Source organism: Rattus rattus, chromosome 15 (genome assembly GCF_011064425.1).
Source record: "Rattus rattus isolate New Zealand chromosome 15, Rrattus_CSIRO_v1, whole genome shotgun sequence".
Lineage (NCBI taxonomy): Eukaryota > Metazoa > Chordata > Mammalia > Rodentia > Muridae > Rattus > Rattus rattus.
The window spans coordinates 60,214,718-60,239,374 of record NC_046168.1 but is presented as its reverse complement, the minus strand read 5'-3'; the positions used below and the strand labels follow the sequence as shown (position 1 = coordinate 60,239,374).

The window sequence follows — 24,657 nt, the reverse complement described above, 5'->3', positions numbered from 1 at the left end:
AGTGCCTTTACCTACTGAGAGATCTCCCTTGTTCTGTGTATTTTCTTCTAAAGTAAACATTATAGCAGAAAACACAGTACATTGGATGGCATACAGTCTATCTAGTTAGTAAAAGATTCTTGGAACTACCAAGTTTTTTTTTTTTTTAATTTCTCTTTTTGTGTTGTAAAGACAACACAATTGCATTTAATAAATATACTTAGAATCAAAAATAAATTGCTCTTGTTCTTTATAAGAAAACTTTTAATGGTGAATAAAGAGTCTTAAATAGGAGAATGGACCACCCAGGAGTGCAGACATCCCGAGGCCACAGGACAGACTGCCACCTCTGCACATCTCGGCCCACATCCCTGGTCCAAGGGGGAAACTGCCCAGTGCCTCGGGACACAGGGATATAGGAACAGACAGCAGTTGGTACCTGCAGTTCTGGTCTGTGCCCAGGACTGAACTGATCCAGCCAAACAGCTCCCTGCACCCAAATCCCGTGGGGGAGAGAGCTGGAACCTCAGAAGTGTGGACACTCCTGAGAAGTGACTGAGAAGTCAGAGGAGACCATGCTCTGCCCACAGTCCAGACCCAAGAGGGAATCGCATAGTGCCAGCTGTGCCCCAGGGGTGCAAGGACCTAGGAGCAATCAGGGGCAGGACCCTTTGATTCCTGCCCACGCCTAAAGCTGAAAGACAGTCTCCAGGAGCTCCGCCACAGCTGAGAGCAGAGCACCTGTTCTCAGGAAAGGCTGAAAGCAAACAGGAAAACAGTTCTACAGGAGCTGACACAGACGCCTACAGCAGGGTCAAGTCACTCCCAGAAACAGCAAGACAAGAAAATACCAGAGACAACCCAATGGCTAGAGGCAAGCACAGGAACCTAAGCAACAGAAACCAAGACTACTTGGCATCATCAGAGCCCAGTTGTCCCACCAAAGAAAATACTGGATATCCAAACACACCAGAAAAGCAAGATTTAGACTTGAAATCACATTTTTTGATAATGATGGAGGACTTCAAGAAAGACATAAAGAACTCCCTTAGAGAAATGCAGGAAAGCACAAGTAAACAAGTAGAAGTCCTTAGAGAGGAAACACAAAAATCACTGAAATACTAAAGGTACTATCATAGCTCAAGTGAAGGGACAGCACACAGTGAGGTCAAAGAGGTTGTTTGAAGATCTCACCTCTCTGGGTGAGAGAAAAATGAAAACCTTTTGGGCCCAATATACAGTACAGGTTTAGATTAATCCGGATCTCCTTTTTCTGCTGGCTGAAGGACAGAAAATAACAGAACAAATGTGATGACATCTAGGAAAGCAGGTAGGAGCTTTGAGCACACAAAGGATAATAGGCGTTTGAGCACAGCAGAGGTTCTAGATCTTTACCATGTTTTGAAGTTGCAGGCTATGGGAATTACAGGTAAACTGCTAATTAAGTTGTAAGGTCGAGAGGTATTGGAACACTTTTGTCTTTCCACCTGTTCGGCCTAAGTAACTGAAACGATTCCTTTATACCAATAAGAGGAGACACTTTCTATAGATTTATTACAACTGGGATACTTTGATGGGAAATGAAGGCTTTGAATATAACCATGTGACTTCATGTTTTCTACTAGATATGTGAAAATGTGACCATGAGATGTCGCACGGTGAGCAAATGTTTTGTTGGGGAAACATGAAGAACAGATTAAAGAGCCCCTCCCCCCTCACACTCATATCCAGCATGGCAGTGCACATCTGTAACCTCATGGCTAGAAAGCAGTGGGAGGTAGGCAAATCTCAGGAGCTAGCTAGGTAGTCAGTCTGGGCAAACTGAAAGGCTGTCTCTATTGCCTGCCTCTGGCCCCCTTTCCTCTAACTGGAATGCCTTGCCTAGGCTCAATAAGAGAAGATGTACCTATTCCTATGGCAACTTGATATAGCAAGGAGGGATTGATATCCAAGGGAGGTCTCCCCTTTTCTGGGGAAAAAAGGATTGGGGAGGGGAATAGAGTTAGGGCAGAGATAGAGGAACTAGGAGAAGAGGAAGGGGAAGCTTAGATGGGGAGGTAGAGTAGATAAATAAATTAATAAAAATAAAAAGACACACTAAAACAATAGGAAGTAGCAATAAAGGACGCACCCACTGCCAACCTTTCCATATACCCATTCCTATGCAGGTATACACAGGCAAACATGTGCATATACATACACCACACACAAACCCACAGACAGGCACATACAAAGGCACGCATACATGCACCTACTCATACTCTGCCAAACAGTACGTGTGAGTGAAGTTTCCAGGAAAGTTCTGGTATGAAAATAAATGATGTAAAATACATCAGTACAAAATGCACAACTAAGTAGGATCCAGAACGATAATGATCTCAGTTTTGAAAAGAAGTGAAGTAAGAGTTGCACTGCAGAAAATCAATCACACACCATCCATCAAGGAGATGAGAGAGAAGAAGTTCAACTTGCTAATAGTACTAAAAGAAATAGACAGAGAGGTAGTCAGAAAAGACCAAGTATTTCAAACATTACTAACAAGTTGATTATGTTAAGGCTCAAAACAGGTAGTTGAACCCTTAGCAGGAATAGTAGAGTCAGTCTGATGCAATGAAATTTGAGACAGTGTATGTAATACAGTATGTTAGAGAATTCTTCAAAATTAAACAGGGATAAATGATAGGGGGAAAGTGGGCTTTAAGATGTTTTCAAATACATAAAAATATTATAGAGCATTTATTTGCACATAGGTTGGGGATGATCCAGTTGAGAAAGTTAGATGACCCAAGGAGAAAGGAAGGAGAAGTAATTAGGGGATGATGACCCAAGGAGCTTGACAATGCACAGTTGTCACTTATGAGGGACACCAGAGCATGTATGAGAGCAGCACTAGCAGGATACATTTGGCATCCCAGGTCTGTCCTCCTCTGATGTCATCTGTTTTTTCAATATAAGGGGAAGCATTGTCATCAGACATTGAGGAAGATGTGGAGGAGAAAGAGGAGAAAGAGCACACCATGCAACCATGTGGTTCATTGATTCTGATTCATTGAACAGAGTACAGAAACACACATAACAGTAAAGAGAAGACACACATCAGGGTAATGAGTCTCTCTTTACCCATATTCTACCCTCAGGGTTTCGAGAACTGCTGGATGAGAAGCATCTGCAGATACCTTGGGCTATGCCTTCCATCTCATTCTTGTATCATACTCTCCCTGAAGCCAGAGCCACCCACGAATTTCTATTTCCGTAATGTACTATGTTCCCCCACTGACTTAAGCCAAACGGGGAGTATCCAGAGCTAACTTCCCTGGGGATTCAACTCGTTAGAACTGCAGTGTGTAAGGTATCTTTAAAAGTGAGTTCTCAGAGCCGTAAGCCCCTGTGTGAACACTCAGGCCTGTCATTATATTTTTAAGATTTCATGTGGGTTGCAGAGAAAGTCAGACTCAGAGCTGCGGGGTATTTTCTTAAAGACTCTCCATTTCCATCTCAACTGCCTAGTCTGTCTTGAACTTCAGGTTATGTATTTTTTCTATTTTATTATTAGCTTTTTTCCTTGGCAGTCAACTTCTATGTTGGAAATATTGCCCAGAAAGAGAACCCAGTATATTCCCCAAAGATTGTACCCTAAAGCTCTTTCAGCATTCCATGAGAACAAAGTCTTCCTCCGTAACACTTAGCGTGAGTCCCCTTTTACTGATCCACTATTCCATAGAACCGCCAAATGATTGAATTTAAATAATTGAGATTTCCATATTTGTATCAGTATAACATCTAAGTGTGAGCAATTACTCCTCAGACTCACAAGACACCTACAAAACTTTCTAAACATCTACTTTTTTTTTTAAATAAAAGACATTCTGGCTATAAATAAAACTTCTATTCAAAACAGATGCCATGATTTCAAATTTTTGTCAAAACAAAAATACTCCATATATCATGAGAGAAAATGTGGATCAATAAACTCCTGTATCTATATATAGAGTAACTATTGGTCTGAAAATTATCTTTTTTATAAATTCAAATCTGTGTTTTCTTTTCATTCTTTAAATTTCATTGCCAACATAAAAATCAAAAGCAAAGGGCACTGTATCTGCTTCTCTGTTTATCTCCTTCCTTTTATTCTTTCTTTTTCGTGTTCTCTTCCTTTCACAGCTCACTAGAGACTTTTTTCCTCTTCTATGTAGACTCTGAATCCTTGCAGAGTAACTCAAAGATGAAAATGCATCATATACCACTTCTCTGTGATGACATTTTCTTTTAAACATAAATAGCAGGGAAGCAGGTAGCTGACCTCCAGAGCATAATATAAATATTACACAAAATGACAGTGTCTGCTGGTCAGTTTGTATGCTACTACTTTCTTATGTCTATCGCGTAGTTCAACTGAAAACATTAAATTATTTATGTGTTTGGAAAAGACTTATCAGAACATAAAAATTAACTAATATATCTATATGCACATTTAAACAACATATTGATTTTAATACCAATAAGAAGAATATACCTACTCTGGTGCATATGTCAAAAACAATTTAGAATGCTTCCTAGACTAATAAATTAAAGATATTTTAATATATTATATATTTCAAATAATTTAAAAATAACTTTAATGTGCCATGTTCAGTATAATGCTTTGGCAAGACCTGATTTTATATGCATTTTTGGATATTCTATCATGAAAATCCTTACAAGATATTATTCTTTTAATATTTGTTTTCTCAACCTGAGTTTTATTGTTATTAAATTTTAAATGTGCTAAATGATTACAGTCTGTCGTTATATCACATTATCAAGATTCATTTCTCAAGATCAGTTTTAGTTCAAACTATCTGCTACTTTTATAATGAAAGAGAATTAAAGTCTCATCTTTACAACTTCAAATATCTGCATGTTTAGAAATATCTAACTTTTAAAAACAATATCCAAAGAGAATACATAAGTTTTAGTAAGAAATTAGACAAGGATATCTCTTGACAGCAAATTACAGGGTTATAATGTATCTACCCTAGAAACTAATTTAATGAAATGTAATCACGTCAAAAGTTATTTTAAAAGATATCGTTGGTTTCATTTAAAAATTATGTAGAGAGTTTGGAGTGTGGATGCAATTGCTCAAAAAAGAAGATAAAAATACAGTGTACCCACCTTTTGTCTCATTGTATTTTTGAAAATGCATTTCAGTAGAGTTGCTCTTGGAAGTTTCTAAAGATGTGATGAGATACATGTAACACCATTCACTTTCTATAGTATTTATTAAAAAAAAAAATGGACCCTATATTTTTATATCAAGAATATTTTTCCTTTGAATTAGAGTATAATATATAATGCAATAACAATCCCTAGCTATTCTTCTACTTTTATACCATTGTAGATATCATATTTCAAGCTCAAAGAATTGGGGTACTTGTCATGGACAGTGTTAATCCTGACTACAAGACGGAATATCAAAAAGGATATTAAAACAATATAGCTCTCTTTTTGTACCAAATAAGAACTATTCAAATATCCACAAATTCTATACTCTTTATTAAATGTCTGTGATGTGTAAAAACTTCTTTGTACTAAGTATAATGGTATGGTATTAAAATATGTTGAGATATTGCTGAATACCAATAATTCCTGTTTTTATGCCCCCCCTTATTTTGACAAGGTAGCCCAAAGCTTTTTGGACTTTGTTTTATTTGAGGTGGAATGACTGTACAATAATTGGCAGAAAGCCTACTATTTAGGAAGAAATATCTTTCTTGTATTACGTTTATGATTTTAAAAATCAAATTCCGGACAAGTTATTCCAAAGTAACTGAGGAATCCAAGAAATATTTTAGGAGGTAAGAGGGCTGTGCAGAAGGGAAGAAGTTCAGACTCATCGATATCAGAGACGATGTCTTTTTCTGCCTTGGGAAAGACAGCTAAGTATAAAGCAGTGTGCAGTGCCCTTATGGGAGACAGATAATTATTAAGACTATAAAAAATGTGGGTTCACAAGATAATTGATGAAACTACAAAAACACTATATTAAACAAAGTAACCAAGGTTTTGAATGACATAATATATGTTTTCTCACATATAAAGTTCTTGGCCACTAACAGTTAAGTATAATCATCGTAAATTCCGGAAAAACCTGTATATTACAAAGACATCTTTCTGATAGGAAAAAAAAATCCAATATGAATGATACCTATATAATGAAACCTGTTATCAAATGTAATAATAAAAACAAAAAATATTGACATACTTATCACAGAAATTGGGTCATCTCCATACACTCTGCCTTACCATACTGCTCAGTAGTAGTGGGCGATATTTTGGAGGAAGGAAGCCTAATTATAAGGCTGAATGACTTCTTTACTAAACTTCATTTTAAGGTCAGGTTAAGAAAAATGTGGACATATTCGGTTTTGGTACTTCTAAGTTATATAGCTACAGAAATCATAAAGAAGGCAGAGTATAGAAACTGGCTTTAATTAAGTGATAGACTATTGGCATGTAAAAGAACATAATTTTCATGGAGTGCATAAAAGCAGCCACCTCCAAGGTATGTGAAGCTCATGAAGGAAGTGGAGATGATTTTTTTCCAATAATTATTTCTATTCTATCCATTGAAGGATATCAAAGATTGATTTTAGATTAGACAAATATAGTAATTCACAGTCAGAAGATCCATCACCTTAACAAGAGGTAATTGTCTAGAATCCCAAGACAAGCTTACGTGAGTAACTTTTATCCAATGTAGAATCAATACCATTCATATACATCTATCTGTGTTTCCTTTCTCAACCCAGAACTATATCTTCCCAATATTTATAAGTAGCCGAAAGCTGGTCTTAGAGAGTTATGGTCATCACAACTGGATGGAATTGAATATCACCGTAGAGACAAACATTTGAACATGCCCGTGACGTAATTTCTACATTGCATTGATTACTGTAAGAAGACCCTAGCCTAAATGTGGGCACTCATGTCAATGAGCTAAACATGTAAAAGCATGGGGATGGCCAGCATGCACTGCTCTCTGCATCCTGATTGCCTCTGCCTCCCATATACTGCTCAGCAGGCATTCCCCAACCATACGTCACAACAAATCCCGGCTTCCTCCAGTTGCTTTTACCAGGCATTTTGACAAGGCAACAAGAAGAAAACACACACAATACAGACACTTCAGTTAATTAGGACATCAGCTGATTCCATAAAGCAAAGATGCTTATATTTGCCTCTCTTACAACTAGAGGTCAAAAAGAAGGGTGAAGGCATCTGACCTACTGTCCCAGAAATATCCAGTTTCCAATACTATTTTTAAAAATGGAATTCAAATCTTCTGGCATTGCATTTTTTCTTTTAATTAAAAATTTGTTTTGGAAAACTTATTAAAAAAAAAACTCATGCCATGAGATAAGCAAAACTTAAAGTCTACACAGCTCAATGAACTTGTGTATAGACAGAATAGCCATTCTGAAATCATGGGACTTTGATTCATATGATATACTTTCTTCTTTCTTTTCTTTTATTGGATATTTTTATTTACATTTCAAATGTTATTCCCTTTTCCAGTTTCCCAGATATAAGCCCCCTATCCCATTCCCACTCCCCTTTCTTCTATGAGGGTGTTCCCCCTCCCCAACTGCTCTCTGACATTCCCCTACACTGGGGGTTTAAGCTTGGCAGGACCAAGGGCTTCTCCTTCCACTAGTGCCCAACAAGACCATCCTCTGCTACATATGCAGTTGGAGCCCAGGGTCAGTCCATGTATAGACTTTGGGTAGTGGTTTAGTCCCTAGGAGCTCTGGTTGGTTGGTGATGTTGTTCTTATGGGGTTGCAAGTCCTGTCAGCTCTTTCAAACCTTTCTCTAATTCCTCCAATGGGGGTCCTGTTCTCAGTTAAGGTGCTAGCTAGCATTCACCTCTGTATTTGACATGTTCTGGCTGTGTCTCTCAGGAGACAGCTATATCCGGCTCCTGTCAGCATGCACTTCTTAGCTCCTTCAATCTTACGTAGCTTTGGTGGCTGTATATATATGGGCCACATGTGGGGCAGGCTCTGAATGGCTGTTCCTTCAGTCTCTGCTCCAAACTTTGCCTCCATATCCCCTCCTATGAATATTTTTGATCCCCCTTTTAAGAAGGAGTGAAGCATCTGTATTTTGGTCATCCTTCTTGAGCTTCTGTGGTCTGTGGATTGTATCTTGGGTAATTCGAGCTTTTGGACTAATATCCACTTATCAGTGAGTGCATACCATGTTTGTTTTTCTGTGATTGGGTTACCTCACTCAGGATGATATTTTCTAGGTCAATCCATTTGCCTATGAATTTTCATGAAGTCATTGTTTTTGGTACCTGAGTAGTACTCCATTATGTACCTCTGCAGTTTTCAATACTTTATGATGCCTGATCATAAGCTTGTGTAAGGAAAATGACTTTTTAAATTCATTTAAACTATACTAGTTTCTTAATTTTTTATATCATTGCTGTATCATGGAGTCTCAGCAGTTATGTAGCTTATGAAATAGATTATTCAATATATTTGAAAATATAAATGTCTTGTGGAAGTCAGTTTTTAAGCATTGAGAGTTTTATATGTTTGGGGAAAGTTTAAATTAAAGTAAAATGAGAAATTAACTTTGAATAATTAAAATGACTAATGGGCTAAGAGGTTTTGAAACTCTAAGTTATCCTAATTTGAGATGATCATATCACCATTCTGAATTTCAGAAACTACCTCAGATGATTGATAAGAACCTACTAATATTGCTTTCTATAAAAGCCTTAGAATATTATGCATACATAATTTTATGGGACTAGAAATCCATTTATGTGACTTTTTTTTCTACTTATAAGCGATAAGCGGGGATAGGTAAGGCCATTGCCTTCTGTTATGGGGTCATCATTATTAGCTTGAGAAATATGTAGTTGAGGCATTTATTGCAAGATTCATCTTAATAAAAGCAACGTAAATCCTAAAGTTGAAAAACCAAAACACAAAATAAAAACATTGTGCTATTGCTAATGGTTCCTAAGGCCCATTCTGATCTGGGTAAGAGCACTTCCAATTACCTGTTATAGCGTTATTTGTCTGAGCTGAACTCACTTGTGTGGGCAACATGAGCAATGCATTTTCTATGAGGCTATTAACTTGGACACAGCATATTTAGACTGGCTACCCGTGCCTTCTGAAAATTATATATTTGCTTTGCCATTAGTATGAAAATCCCTTTACTGTCCCTTAATATTTCTTTATCAGTGCTGCATGTAATAAGCTTCCAAGCTTTCATATTACTTTTACCGATGCTCAAGATCTTTCTTCTGAACCCTGAAAGTGCCTTAGTGATATGAACCCATATTTGCATACTGGAAAATATTGCTGTCCTTTGGTGACAGTCTCAGCAACCATTACTTGAATTATAAGTCAGAGCTGTGTACAAGCACTGCACGATCAGTAAGTCAAATAAATTGGAGACTCTCATGAAGAGAGAGGAAGAAGGAGCAGAAAAAATAATAAGAGAGAAAATGAATACGAAAAGAATATTCAATGTGTAATATCTGAAAAGGCAGCAATACCAATATACCTGAGTGTTCCTGTACAATAGATGCTGTCCTTTCTAATGGACCCAAAGACCTCAGAGAGAGATCTAGGGCTCTCTAGTTGCTGGCCATTTGCATATGGATAGGCAGATACGACTTGACATGTTTAGCATAGGTGTTTAGTTTGGTCTTCTGGATGTTGCTTCTTTCTCCATCAATCCTCAACCTCCCAAATTCAAATTATCCGCATTTTTTCACCTGATAAATTGTAACAGTATTTTCAGTGACAGTGGGAAATATTTTGATTAATGGGTTTCAGATTGCATCACATTTGTGTATTTGTGTAGGAATGCTGCTGTGGAATTTATAGGGGCTTTTATTTTTCTTTAAGTGGCGCATGTTTGAAGTAATATACAAGCCAATATCATGAATACAAAGAATAATCATATATCATACATAGCCCCAAACGGTCATATTCTACAATGATTGAATCACACACTACAAATATTTCCCAGTTTCACATCCTGGAATTGTTTGCTCAATGAGCATATCCTGTATAATTCTAACATACTGTTGGCTGACTAAAAAAAAAAAAATCACATCATCCCAACAGAGGTTACTTCTAACAAGCACTGTGAAAACCTGTACGAATCCACAGAAATATAGCAGGAGTACAAAAGAACAGTAGTCCAAAATGCTAAGTTGCTTCTCCTATGCTATCCCTTGTTTCTTTCTAAATCTATCTAGCTAGTGAGGAAAATATTTATTGCTTTCAAATTGTGCTATTTCAGCTAAAAGGAAATGATAAGGCCTTTTGAAATCAAAAGGCTTGGGCACTCAGGGGACTCTGGAAAATTAAACCAAGGCAAATATTGATTAGAATTCTCCTCCTAGGTTGACCCCTAGGTAATGATTTTCTACTAAGTTTGAGAGAGCAAAGAGCCAGGGTGGTGGGGTTGTCTTAGATCTCTGTCTTTCTGTTCTGAGGAGACTGCTTAGGGATGGAGAGTCACAGAAGCTCAAGAGGTCATTTAAAAGTATTCTGCAGAGGTTACTTACACAGGCCTTAACTAGTAACTAGTTGTTCTGGGATGCAATACTAGAATGACAATTAGGACTTGGTTTCCTATACTTGGGCATAAAAAATCTATACATAAGAAGATTGATAGAATCATTTATCTTTATAAATTCATATAAAAATAAATTTTTAAGTCTATGAATTTTTCTAAATATAGCTTTCCCATATTTGAGGAATCCTTACTATCTTAAATGTTGAATGTGTATAGTAATAATGTGAATATGTTATTAAAAACAGTTTTTAGTTCACAGAGGGAGTCTTAGTTTCCAGATAAGCTGGATTTTAATAGTTTATGATAAAATTAAATTGTATCCATTGCTGGATTCTTCACAGTTATTCTAAATATCAAAAAGTTCTGTAAATAAGGCAAGTGAAAATTAACTTACTGTTTCTTCAGGTTTTGACTTCTTTCTCTATGTCTTGGTCACCAAGGCAACTCTGCCATTGTAATGTTTAGTTGCATTCCTATTTCATCCTTACTTTTCCTTTAGTTCATTAAGAACCATTGTTTGTTTTATATGATCTTCATACTAAATAGCAATCTGCTATCTCTGTTTCCTTGCCATAGTGTAAGACATATTTGTTCATTTGGAGTTTGAGATAATTTAACACATGCAATCTGTGTGTTGAGAAACTCTACTTATGCTAATGATACATGGTAGCCTATACTGGTAGTCATAACCAAGTATAAAATCATCATCAGGAAGAAAAAGTGAGAGAGACCAACATATCATTTCCTCTTACCTGAGGATTGTTTTCCTTCATTTCTTTTACTTCTTCAGTTACAGATTATGTCTAGTAACAGATAATTTGTTTTCTATAACAAAACAATAATTAATTCCCTGACATTTAATCATTTTATTTTATTAAATGCTGACATGGGTTTGCCGGGTTCTAGAATATGTAACATGTACTGTTTTGGCCTTGTTTTTCACAGAATTTTCTCTATTTTGGAAATTGTAAGAAGAGTGAGGCAGGATGTCAGAGCCCTGAAGAGGATTACTTCAGAGTCCTGAGTACTGTGCTGTCATCTGTAACTAGCTTCTTCTAAAACATTCTCTGAGACAATGATCTTCCTGGAAATTATTTGTACCCTAGTTACCAAATGTTCTCCTAAGCCAATACTTCATGTTACCCCACTCCCTGTCAGGGTTACATCCCTCATATTTACGATCTTAGAGTAGATATAGAGACAAAGAAAAGGCAGTGTGCTCTTGAGTGTTCTAACAAAGAAAAAGAACCTTGTACTAAAGTGAAAACTCTTTAATTAGCTCCAGTACAAGCAAATTATGTAACCTAAATAAACACTATAAACAAAATATATATATAAAGTGTACAGAAAAGAGATCCATCTACTTCTTAGTTATGAGTGAATAGTAAACAGGAATAGTACCAACTGAATGTTTCTCAGTCTAGAGAGACATGACAAGAGTCTTGATGACAGATTGCTTAAGTAAAGAAGATATAGGAAGCCCATTGATTGGCAAATATGATATTAAATCAGCATTTCCATATATATATATATATATATATATATATATATATATATATATATCTTTCTGATCTGACAGAGAAGTTCCTGATTTCTGGCTGTATGTACCTCACTGCTTCATCATTTTTTTGCTGAAATTATCTACATGTAATACAACATTTAGACTATAACTCTTGTGAGATAGGATTCATGTGGTCCTCCTTTGGTCCTCCCAAAACATTGTAAGTATTTAGACACATCCTTTCTGTCTCTGGTACTTTCTAGCAAGTCATTTTTATTTATTTCATAAAGGAACTGTAGGCCCAAAACTATAGACTGAATTCGAATGTAGGGGAAATGGATATCTGATCTCAGGTCAATACAGGTCCTTCTCATAGACACAAACAAGTAGTGAAACCCTACATGACATCATAACAAAATAGAAACAGATTATGAAAAGGCTGTAAAAACACTAAAGAATACTTTTTTTCCACAAGCCATGAATCTTACAAAACCAACCACATAAACAATGTCTCAACAAATATATGAAAATCAAAAATAACATTCTACGTTTTATCTTACCACAGAGGAATTCAAGCTAGATAGATAAGAACAAAAATATAAACTATAGAAAATATACAAACTCATCAAAACAGTGTACTACTCAATGGAAATTGGGACAAAGGAGAAATCAAGAATCAGATTTGAAATATAATTATGGTATATTATTATATGGCAATATAATTTGGTATGGTGAAAATACACCAAACCAAAACTCATCGGACCCAATGAAGTTATTAATGTGGGAATGTATATTGTCCCCTCCCCGATGACAAGCTTTGACTGTAGCAATAATAACCATACAAACTTCCAAAGGAGGGAGGCATCTGAATGTCCTACATAGATGTGTCCTATGAATCAAATCAGCAGACATTGCACTGTAACTCTGCAGGTGCAGAACTTGACACTAACGACCAGGTTTCTAGACTTAATATCTGCTCAACAAGAGGGATATCCAAAATGGTACTAAATACCTAGCTAGTTTCTCTTTGCTAGAGGAGTCACCATTACTGGAGTAGAATCTAAAACCATTGATTTAGTAAACAGGATAATTTCTAACAAAAGTCTGTAAACATGTGTCCTTATCGCCACAGTTAAGCATAGTCTTCACACCTCTTCAAAGAAACTTCCCTTTGCAACATAGAAAGACCACAACCAATCAAAACGTAGAATGGTGGAGCCCAGGATGAATGGATTCGTCTAAAATAAATAAGGTCTCCTATAGCCAAAGTTCAAGAAACAGTATAAAAACTTGGGTTAAAATGATTTTAAGAGCCAGAAGTTCAAGAAATATTTCCTGTCAGACTGTGTCTTCTGGTAATGTCAGAAGCTGTACTTATAAAATCTTAGCAACGGGACTGCCCAGATGTGTGCTGGACAAGGATGGCATCAGTGAAGGAATGTGACTCATCCTTAGGTAAGGACTCACTAACTACTTGTTCACTGCCAAACAATCTGCCCTATTACATACACGCAGGTAGTGTTATACAAGTAGAACAGGATATATTTAAGAATACAATATATAATATATGCATATATGTGCATACATGAAAGAAATTTTTCAAAAATATAGGTCATGAATTTGAGTGGGAAGCAGCAGTGGAAGGGTTTGGAGAAAACGGAAGGGAGATATGCCATAATTGAATTATAATCTCAAAATTTTAAGAGATCACATATTAATATCTTATTTACACATGCAAAGGCCAGAGTTCACAAGAACAAACAATACCTGAAAATAGTAAGTGAATGGGTATAATAAAAGTCAGCTGTAAAATTAATGAAATAAAAATGAAAACGACTCTAAAGAGTCTGAAAACAGTTCATTCTTTGAAAAGGTGAATAATTTTGGCGAACCATTAGCAAAATCAACCGAAAAATTGACAGAAATCTCAATAAAATCTGAGATGAAAAAGGAATATTAAGAGAAATATAAAGTATATATACTTTTATATTTTAAAAGGGATATTCAGAGAATATTAAGAGAAATAAAAAGTATTATACTTTTATATTTTGTATTTTAAAAGGGATATTCAGATAATAATAAATAATCTAAAAACAACTTATAAAAGTGGATTCTGTGAATGATATGCATGAGTTTCTGATATATATGATCTACCAAAACCAAATAACAGAGAAATAAATAATTTAAACTGGTCCATAATATCTAATTAGAAAGATGCACTAATTACAAATGTATCAAATAAGAAAGGCCCAGGGTCACATGTATACAATGCCAGAATCTATCAGTCCTTTAAAGACTATGTACAACATTATTCAAGTTACCTTGTAAAAAAAAACAAGAAGAAAGAAAAGAAAGAATACTTCCAAAATTTTTCTCTAAATTCAGTATTACCATGATGAAAAACTATAGTTTCAGGAAAAAAGAAAAGAAACGAAAAAGGGAAAAGAAAGGAAGAATGAAACAAAGAAACAACAAAGAAAAAATCTATATAATCATTTGTTGGATGAGCATAGACTCAAACGTTCTCAATAGAATTGCTCACCGGCTACACCATGTCAGCAGCTCGGGTTGGCTGGACAAACACATACTTGTCACCACCTCCCATGATGCCTGTGTGAAGGAGTACACAGTCACCTACAGAGGACACTGCTCACCCCATGGACGAATCAGGGATTAGAGTTTAACTGCCCCGGAGCACCCTTCTCTTAACTATTTCTGTAATGCTCCCCTTGCTTCCTGTCCTGGGAGTGGAGAGGGCCTGAGAATAGCCTCCTTTCTTCAGGGTATCCATGTCTGTATGCGTCCTTCTGAGAGCTTTAAGCAGTAACAGTTTGCGCACAAGAAATAAAGCAAGCACTTAAACAGCATGTGGAACGTACTTTAAAACTTACAGCCCACCAGACCATGAAAGCGCTTAACATTCCAGAGGTAGTAGCCCTCAAAGCACAGACCCAAGCCTCTGTGACTCTTGCAGCTTATCAGGAAGCTGGGTAGGGAGCAGGCCACGGCTCGCCTTTCCCATGCAGAGTGTAGCTGTACTGGAGAGGAGGAGCCGCTTTGCAGACCCCTCAGCATTCTGTGTAGACCTCTTCCTCAGTATAAGTCATGTTACATGGCTGCCTCCGTGGAGCCATCCCCAGATCCCATGGGATATGTAAATCCTGATCTCATTGTCAGATTTCGTACTTGAATTTCAAGTACGAATTTCAAGATGATGGGATCTTATTTTTAATGTGTCTTGACCGTTGCCTGACTTGGCGCGCTGACGGTACCTTGTCCAGACAAGTAGAGCCCTTGTTAGCCAGACTGAGGTGTCTTGGTCATGTGATTAACATGTTAATGTTTCCCTATATCTTCCCAACTCTGGCCCCAAGAGGAGAGATTAAGGACAAGATGCTGTTACTGTAATGTGTCATGTCTTCACATTTTTTTCTTTTTCAGTGCACAAATTAAAGTATACATATATATGAACATTGCACTAAAAAAGACATTGCTTACTACAGTGAAATGAACCATTACCGGAGTTACTTTTTTTCCTCTGAAATTGGGTATTAAAGTGATAGCTAAGATGACTGCATTCTTAGAAGGGAATATAAAAAGAATAAAGGAAAGTAAAACTATCTCTCATAATCTGAAAAATAACGGAAGTGGTAGGAATGGGTTAGATGAAGGAAGGAAAACTATGATCTTTTTTTTTTTACAGGGTTTAAAAATACCATGGCTACCAATTAATGCTGAAACACACATTACCTAGCGTCTCATATCATCTGATAAAATTTTTGTTGTGTTAGCAAGAACATTTCATTTCTGAGATTTCTCTCTATGAAATATTCTTATAATCAGATCTATAAGCATAAAGATAATGAAGTTATCTCCATTCTGTGCTTAGTCTTAATTTCTTTCACAAAACGCGTAAATACTTTCCCTATACTCAATAGTTGAGCATCATCTGCTAAATGTAAATTCTTTATGTGTATAAAAATTAATTCTACCTAATGTTCTATCCTTTAGCTTTCAGTTACTTTATTCTGTTTTCAGTTTCTACTACTAACCCCCAAAAAGCATTGTGTATTTGGAAGGGGGATAATATGATATATCTCATCAGAGTCATGCATTACAACTTTTCTATAAAGTGGTCACACTATGAGGGTAACATTTTTCTGTGTGCAGCACATGTCACACCATGCATGTCTTCTACATATATGCTGAATAGAGAGGAATACCATGATAGGAATATTGAGCTGTTTGATCATTTGGGCTGATATGATCATTTGGTTTCTTATTACTTATGTTTCTGTATCACTAGACAGTTGTGTCCATTCCCCCACCCTCCCCATCCTCTTCCCAAAGATTGCAAAGTAGGGTGTTGTTGTTATATAATTTCTACAGAATCGCCTGTCTACCTAGGTAAATAATGTTATTAATCATGGAATGGAATGGGTTGTAAAATGACACCTCTGCTAAAACTCTCATCAGAAGATGCTCATATGTCATTTCTTTGATTGTCTTCCCAAAATTGTAGCTAGATTGAGAATAAGTGTGCATCTCGTGTGTTCTCACTATTGTTCTCCCTTAAAACTAAAAGGCATTGAAGAATCGCCTTTTTGGAACATCGAATTAATGACTTATAGATTTCCTATTAAAATGGAAATTCTTAAAGTGGAAAAACCTGCTTATGGCCATTTCAATTTCTGTGGCAGGGTGGTAAAGACATGAAATATAAGTATGAAAAAATGGTTTCTTAATATGCTGAGCTATAGCAAATCTTTAGTGCTTATAACTATAAAATATTAACTAACGTTGTATCTATTAAGGTTCAGGAACTGCAACCCCTTTATCCATTGCTCATAAAAATTTAACGTTTATTAATGCATACACTGGTAGCTCATTGCAGGTTCAGATTGGATTTGTAATTAGTGTCTGGCTATTACTCCAACGTTGATCAAAGAAGTTGAGAACAGTTGTTGCGAGTACATCTTTGGTTTACTTGAGAGGAACTACTGGGTCTCCTTTGCTCAGACACACAGCCATTACCCTTCTCTTGTGACACATCAGAAGAAAGCCCTGATCACCTTTGATGAGCTCCAGCTTGGGAGATTTTGTTTTGGATGAAGGTATGTGAAAACATTTGAGAGCTATCAGAAGTGACTCGGATATGCTTGTTGATACTTACTGTACAATTTATGCTCCGAGGATATAGTTCTATAATTTGACAGTGGGTACGTTCTTTAGAGTTTGAAATAGGAAAATAAAAGGCAGGATACAAAGTTTGGTGTAGAGACTGAAAGAACTGTCATTCAGAGCCTCCCCCACATGTGGCATATATATATATATATATATATATATCTCCACAAAAACGAGATAAGATTCAAGGAGCTAAGAAGTGCGTGCTGACAGGAACCAGATATAGATCTCTCCTGAGAGACACAGCCAGAGCATGTCAAATACAGAGGCAAATTCTAGCAGCAAACCACTGAACTGAGAATGGGAATATATATATATATATATATATATATATATATATGCATATATATATCCAATAAAATTAAACAATAAAAAATGTTAATATAGATAAATGTAGAAATGCATTAGTTGAACATAAGAACAATTCAGATGCAAACTTGAACACTACATAAAATTTAAGGCTATAATTAGAACATATTTATTTTAAAGGATATCAATAAAGAAAAAGATTGAGCCCTCAGAAAGAAACATAGACGCTTCTCGCCATTACGAGGATATTCTTCTTTTTTCCCAGTAATTACTTTATTTATTCACTTTACTTCCTGATCACGGACCCCCATCCTCCCAGCCCGCACCTCACACAGCCCCCTTACCAGCCCGTCCCTCTTATGTGCTATTTGCTTTGTAATCAATTTTGTGTGAATGCTTTTATGAGAAAAACCAGCCTATGTTCGTTTTTAAATGTGAACATGATAAGTTAAGGTAATGGTGTAAGAGTTTTATCTTTGAATCTGCCCTTTCTATCCTACATGTGGTTACCAAAAATTGGCTTGCTTCCCTATCCTGTTATGGTTTGTTTGAATTCCCCCATAACGTCAAAACATTCTTCAAAATCAACTCCTAGTTTTTTTCATCTGTGCTATAATTCATATGCAATGTACACATATTTTATAATGAATTTGAAGAGTAACGTACAGAAACAGTTCTAGTAACTGATGACACAGTAGCATCTATGACACGTCCACAAATACTGCAAAGGTTGAGCAACCCATGCATTATCCTGATAGACAGACCACAGAACAGATCCACACATCTGTAGCTCACATAGGGCTCAACTCTCCAGGCAGAAGTTACTATTTTAAAACTCTATATTACTGCTACAGTTTTAAGTATCAGAAAGAATAGATGAACTACTGTGTTCACTTAGATGTAGGATGCGGAAGCACATTGTAAATACTTTGCCTAGTTCCGGGACTCAGAGCTTTAACTTGGATGGCACACTGCCAAATCAGAGAAAGAATAAGTAGAATTTTAGGGGGGAAAAGGGTGAGCTTCTTTTTTCTAATGACCTGGTTGTAAATAGTACCTAGTCATAAAACCACAGAGAATCAGGCCTCTCAATCCTTTGGTTCCATATAATTAAAATTAAGCCAAATACAGAATCATTCAAAGTGAAAAATTATGTTTTGATTTAACATGTCAGATGGCTTTTCTTATGTTTCTTCAATTTGTTGCATAATGATTTGCACAATGTTCATACTGTATTCTACATCATAAGCACTTCAGTGATGCTTAATGCATATGGAAGGACTGGAATAGATCATATGTAAATACTATGTAGTTTTACATAAGGATTTACATTTTGATGCATTTTAGTATCAATGAGGCCAGTGGTAAGCAGGAAAAAAGAAAAAATAAATCCTTCTAGGAATCCATGGGATCCAAGTATTCATAAAAACAAATACTTCAAAAACAAAAAACAAAAAAAAAGGAAAAAAATCAAACAGAAAACCTGTAACAATTATTTTCCTGAATGAGTTTGTGAATAACTCATTTTCATGCTAGCAAATACTAGTCTAAGGTTCTATACTTAATAACAGGATGAATTACCCAATATAAAATCAAAACAAGAAATCAAAACACAAGAAAATTAGTTGGACTTTTCAAGCTCTTGGCCCATGTAGTGGAACCGTGTAAATGCTAAAAAAAAAAACCCAACCTTCCAAAGCAATGAGACTCATGATGATGGTGAATTTCAGTGTGGCAACAACTGTGTTCTCTCCTTGGCGTGAACTTTAGGATAATGTCAACGACCACGGACTCAGTAAGGAATACACACTACCAATTCTCAAATGCAATGGGAAGTTCATATGGTAAACTTTTCTATTGTTGTTTTCATCCTCACAAGTTTCATTATCAAATTTGAATTTCATTTTTTAAGCTGACAAGACAATAATCCTTACAAATATCCTTCCCATCCCAGTAGCTTTGATGAGTTGCTATGTCCTACAGAGAGACAGCTGGTTCTACTCCTGCATAAAACAAAATGAAGCAAAATAAAACAAAACAAGACTTACACTTTAATGGTGGACTGTGATATTTTTACCCAGTTCAGTTTTATAAAAAACAATTTTTAAATTAATTTAGAGTTCCTTTTCCCCCTACATGTTTTCAAGGACTGGTAATTCATATTTGCTTGTAGAGAAAATCAGAAAAAGATTTAACAAGTGTCCCCTTTGTTCCTGGCAATATTCTAGGTGTTTTGTAATTATTATAAACACTTTTGAATTTTCAAAAGTCTCAAGTGAGCAATGATATTATTTCCCTCAATTTAGTGGTGAGGAATTCGAGACAGAGAGGGATAACCTTCTCATGGCCATGCAGTGGACATGCAGCACATCTGGAATCTAGGCCAGATGTTGCGTGTTTAGGGTCTGTATTATTAAAGCTCTGGACAATGAGAGCAAACAATTTTAGATAAAGCATTTATACAACCTCTCAGGAATTTGTGTTCATGCACAAACCTTCCTGATTAGTTGAACTTGTTTTCCTAAGAAATTATTTTTTGAAGTGTTGTACTATAATAAATAAAGAGAAAGTGAACTCAATGACCATTTAGGTAAATCCACATGATATGATATTCTATGTACCTATAAAATCACACAGTATTGATCACATTAACATGGATGGGCTAAAAACTATTTAGAATAGCTTCCTAAATATTTTAATTGCAACCAGAATACCCAAATCAACTTTGCAAGTTTCATCACAGAGTGACATTCTGAAAGCCCAGATAAAATGGAGTGCTAGCAGTACCTAACTGCTCCTTATCCAGAAAACACTAATTAAGGTTTTCTCGAATCCTGTGGCATCCATCAAGTTATCCATGTTTATTTCCCTTATCAGCACAGCCTACGACTGGCATTAAGAGTGAAGTGCTTTATTGCTATTACAGAAACACCTGCAGGAGCATGGTGTGATTAAGGCAATCAATTGACCATCCAAATTAAATAGCCATTTAAGTTCAGTATTAGGAAACCCTCAGTTACACCGCTTCTCAACCTCGTATCCTTCTCTCCATGGATACTGTTCCTCCAAAGCATATGCGTGAATGCTTATTTAGAAAAGAAATCGTCTGTTTATTTCAGGTGACGCTATGAAGGGCTGCCACATTTTGGTCTGTACTGTCTGTCAACCTCTCTTGTCTTCTTAGCTCTCCAGACACATAACAGAACAAGGCATAATAATAGTCATTAGCAGGCATCTCAGACAATCTCTGCACGGTATTCACTCACAGCTCATTCTCTTCAATTGCTTTATAGAAAGACCTCCCCATTTATGGTCTCCATTACTGTTTTCAGCTTTGGAAGGCCATACAATTTTCAAAGGTGAGACAGGACATTTCATGTGTCAAGATAGAAAGGAAATGGGCTGATCATTTCCTTGATGTCCCTCCAGGGGCAATCCCCACCTAGGATACAGCCTGTTATGTGCTCTGCAGGCTGAACTTCATGAAATGAATCAACAAATTCTCCTCCTCTCCCAGGCTTTCCCTGGGTCCCACCATAGAAGGGAACAACAGGAAACAAATATTTAGAATACAAATGGAGACAAATACAAACGTTTTGAATCTGTAGCCTTTCTTCTGAGCTACATCTGGCTGATTTGTCGTCTGTGCAAAAGCCCTCTCACCCTGCCTTCTACAGCATCAGTTTTTGATTACCCACTGGTCAAGAGATGACACTGGGCTACAACAGGCATTATTTTTACCAGAGGTTCAACAGAGGCCTGTTCCCCGACCTTTGTTACATTTTTAAAAGAGGCCACTTTGTTACAGTCCATGAAATAGCTCATCTAAGAAAGCTGCAACTATGATATATCTACCATCCTCTATTTAGCTCATGCCTCTCTAAATGGCAAGATTACTGGCCTGAAAAGCAATGTAAAACAAAGATACAACGAGATACAATTAAACTATTTGTTGCTGTTTTTCTCTTTGCCTCAATGGGTATTGGCAGATGTTCGCCCCAAACTAATCAGATCGCTTAAGCATTTACAAAGAAGTTTAAGAGGTAGTAAGGACTGTGGAATACATCACATTGATTTAGAATATCATATACCTTTCCTCTCTTTGACAATTGATCCACAGCTCAGTTTTAAGGAAAACACAGTTTGGGCATTTGGATGACAAAAATGTCTCCATAGATTCATACGTACTTGAGCACTTGGTCCCTTGGTAGTGATATTTGGGGAAACTGTAGAATCTTTAGTTGCTGGAGCTTAAATGGATGAAGGGTGATAATAGTGGCATTTTTTCACCTAGTTGTTTCGGTTTCCTGTGTGGTTAGAGATGTTTATATTCTAGTATTTTTTGCGGCTATGTTAATATACTTTTTTTATTGTTTTTTTATTTACATTTCAAATGTTATCCCCTTCCCCCACCCAACCACCCACCCTTTCCCACCTCCTGCCCTGACATTTCCCTACATTTCAAAAGTAGTATTGAAATATTTTAGAGACACCACAAAATTATCTATGTTGTTATATATTGTTAGCCATACTAATGGTAGAAAGTACCATTATTAATAACTTTGTAGAAAAAATAACTGAATATGCAAATATGAATGCTTTACACTAAGTTAATAGATATTCTACGGCCAAATCTATATCAAATTTACTGTTTTGGCTACAAATTTTTCTACGAAATTGTTTATGCGTTCACTTGAAGGGCTTGCCTAAGAATGTAAATGTCTAAGTCTGACTAGATGACACAGTGGGTAAGAGCACTTGACTCCAAGTCTGATAACTTAAAATCCATGCCCAAGACCAAAAATTAAACAGAAGATAATGAAATCTTTCAAGCTCTCTTCTAATCTTCTCAGATGTACTTGCACACGCATACGCACACATGCACACACACAGACTTAATAAATGCAATTTAAAACAATTAAACATGATTTTTCGGCTTCTCTTTTAAAAGTTTGTCACATCTGATCTGTAGCCCAGTCAGGCTAGTTGAGCTGGGTTGGGTAATAAGTGGACTTGTCCTTTTAAATTCTTTATGGTGTCTCTCATGCTCTTTTCTTACCATTCTTTCTCTCTTGGGGTTCATTAAAAGGTGATCATAATTGCTTTGTTTTGTGATTCCCTAATATCTGAACTATTGGTGAAGAAACCTGCATTAAAAGTGAAGTAGTGCATATTTTAGACATTTAAGCCTGTGCTAAGCTTCTTAACCAACCATGTATAATATATGAAATTGAGTATGGCTGTAATTCAATAATCCTATTTAGGAAAATGGTTGGCCAACTGAATTTGAGCCATCAACTTTAGATTGTCAATCCCTGCTTCAAAAACTCAGTGAATCTATAAAATATCACTACATAGAATACATTATATTACAATATAGGGTTTTGGCTAATATCTTCCATGTCTTTTGAATAGGAAGAAGGAAGGTATAAGGATAAGTCGATAGCACTATCCAGAAGAAGGATTTAGAAAGTAACCCTCTACACTGTATAGATCCCTGGGCACAGAGAGATTTCATATATCAGAACTACAGATATGAAGAATGGCTGGCTTTCCAGAAGTTTTCATACAGAGGCGATGGGTCCTGGTAATCTTCATCTCTTCTTCGTTTTGATAGTGGAAATTTCCTACCATATAAAGAAATCCTCCAATTATTTGATTAATTTGGAAAAAGACAAACGAAAGTATCATATTTTTACATCCAGGGACAAGTGGAAGTGTCTGTGAGACACTCATAATTAATATCAGAGCCAAAGGTTGCTGACATAGGCCTGAACTCTGTGAACGCCTGTCAAGCAAGGGACCAGCTATTGGAACGCTACATAGAAAAAAACAAGTTTGTGTACATTTTTCTGTGTTGGGCATTATACACCACATTTTATATACTCTGTCTGATTATTGGGTGTGATAAATAGCAGTTCAACATTGGCAATTATGTCCCCCAAATACTAACTGAGGAATTTACCTGCGCATTAAACTAATAAAAAATTTTTTAGCCTTAGATACATGTATTTCTCAACGGTTTTAAATTAAAAATCAGCCCAGTAACTGGAGATGAAACAATTGAACATAATGTCATTTAAGATAAATGTCAACAGAAGAAAGCTTCTTACTTCAAATATACAACTTTTGAATGACTAAGATACATTGTTTTAATTTTCGTTATCAAGTTTTTTTTCTAGGTCCAAATACTAAAGGGCAAGCAAGTAGATTACCTAAGAAGATAAATGTATGTTTTCCTCATTCTTCTATAATTGCACAGATCTTTGAAAATATTTACGATTGCAGTGTTTTGCCTATGGATATCCCTGCAGTCCCAAAAGACAAAGCATTTTAACCTCTATTGTGGAATTAAAGCAAGAGAACATCTAGGGTCTTAGTATTGATTTAGCCCCATACCAGCAGGTCATGGCTTTTAATACGGTATGTAGCATGTTTTATATTCAATATTCCTCATGGATAACAGAACAGATACTTACAAAATAGATTTTCCCAATTCTGTTCTCACTTAAAAACTGGCTGTAATTTTTTAATTGGTGAAATGTTTAAATTGAATTGTTTTCTCTAATGTTTTAGCCAAATCAAGGGCAAAATTTACAAATATGTATTTGTAAGTCATATCTCCTTGGTCTTTTGTGATTGCACATGCAATCTCCCTCTTAGATTAGAGAAGCTTCACTGGTATTGGTAATAAAGGTTATGTGTCGTGTTGGCTGAATAATTTTGTGCAGCTTAATGTAAAGGTAGAATGTAATTACAATTATACATTGGCTTCTAAGTCACCTTACATAGCTTTTTGTTCAATGTAACTGAAAGGGTAAAGGAAAATATAGATAATTTTGTTCAGAAACAAGTATATGCTAAAACGTGATTTTTTTAAAAAAATTAATTCATTTGTCTCCATTAGTTATCTGTCCACTGAAATTAAATACAGAAATTTATACTTAATTACTTCATTGTCAAATATTATTCTCAAACATTTTCAGGCATTTTGGTAAAAATGTACGTATCGGTAATGTCACAGATTTAAAGGACTGTATAAATGGCAGCATCAGCCTCTCCAGTTAATCACAATCAATGATCCTTCAT

The 24,657-nt window shown here is 36.0% G+C and overlaps 1 protein-coding gene across 1 annotated transcript in view; it reads right to left on the bottom strand.

Annotated features, from left to right (window-relative positions):
• The window catches only part of Dcc (DCC netrin 1 receptor), a 1,074,495-nt gene that overhangs the window by 432,434 nt on the left and 617,404 nt on the right, over positions 1 to 24,657 (bottom strand). The gene's annotated exons all lie outside the window — the stretch shown is intronic.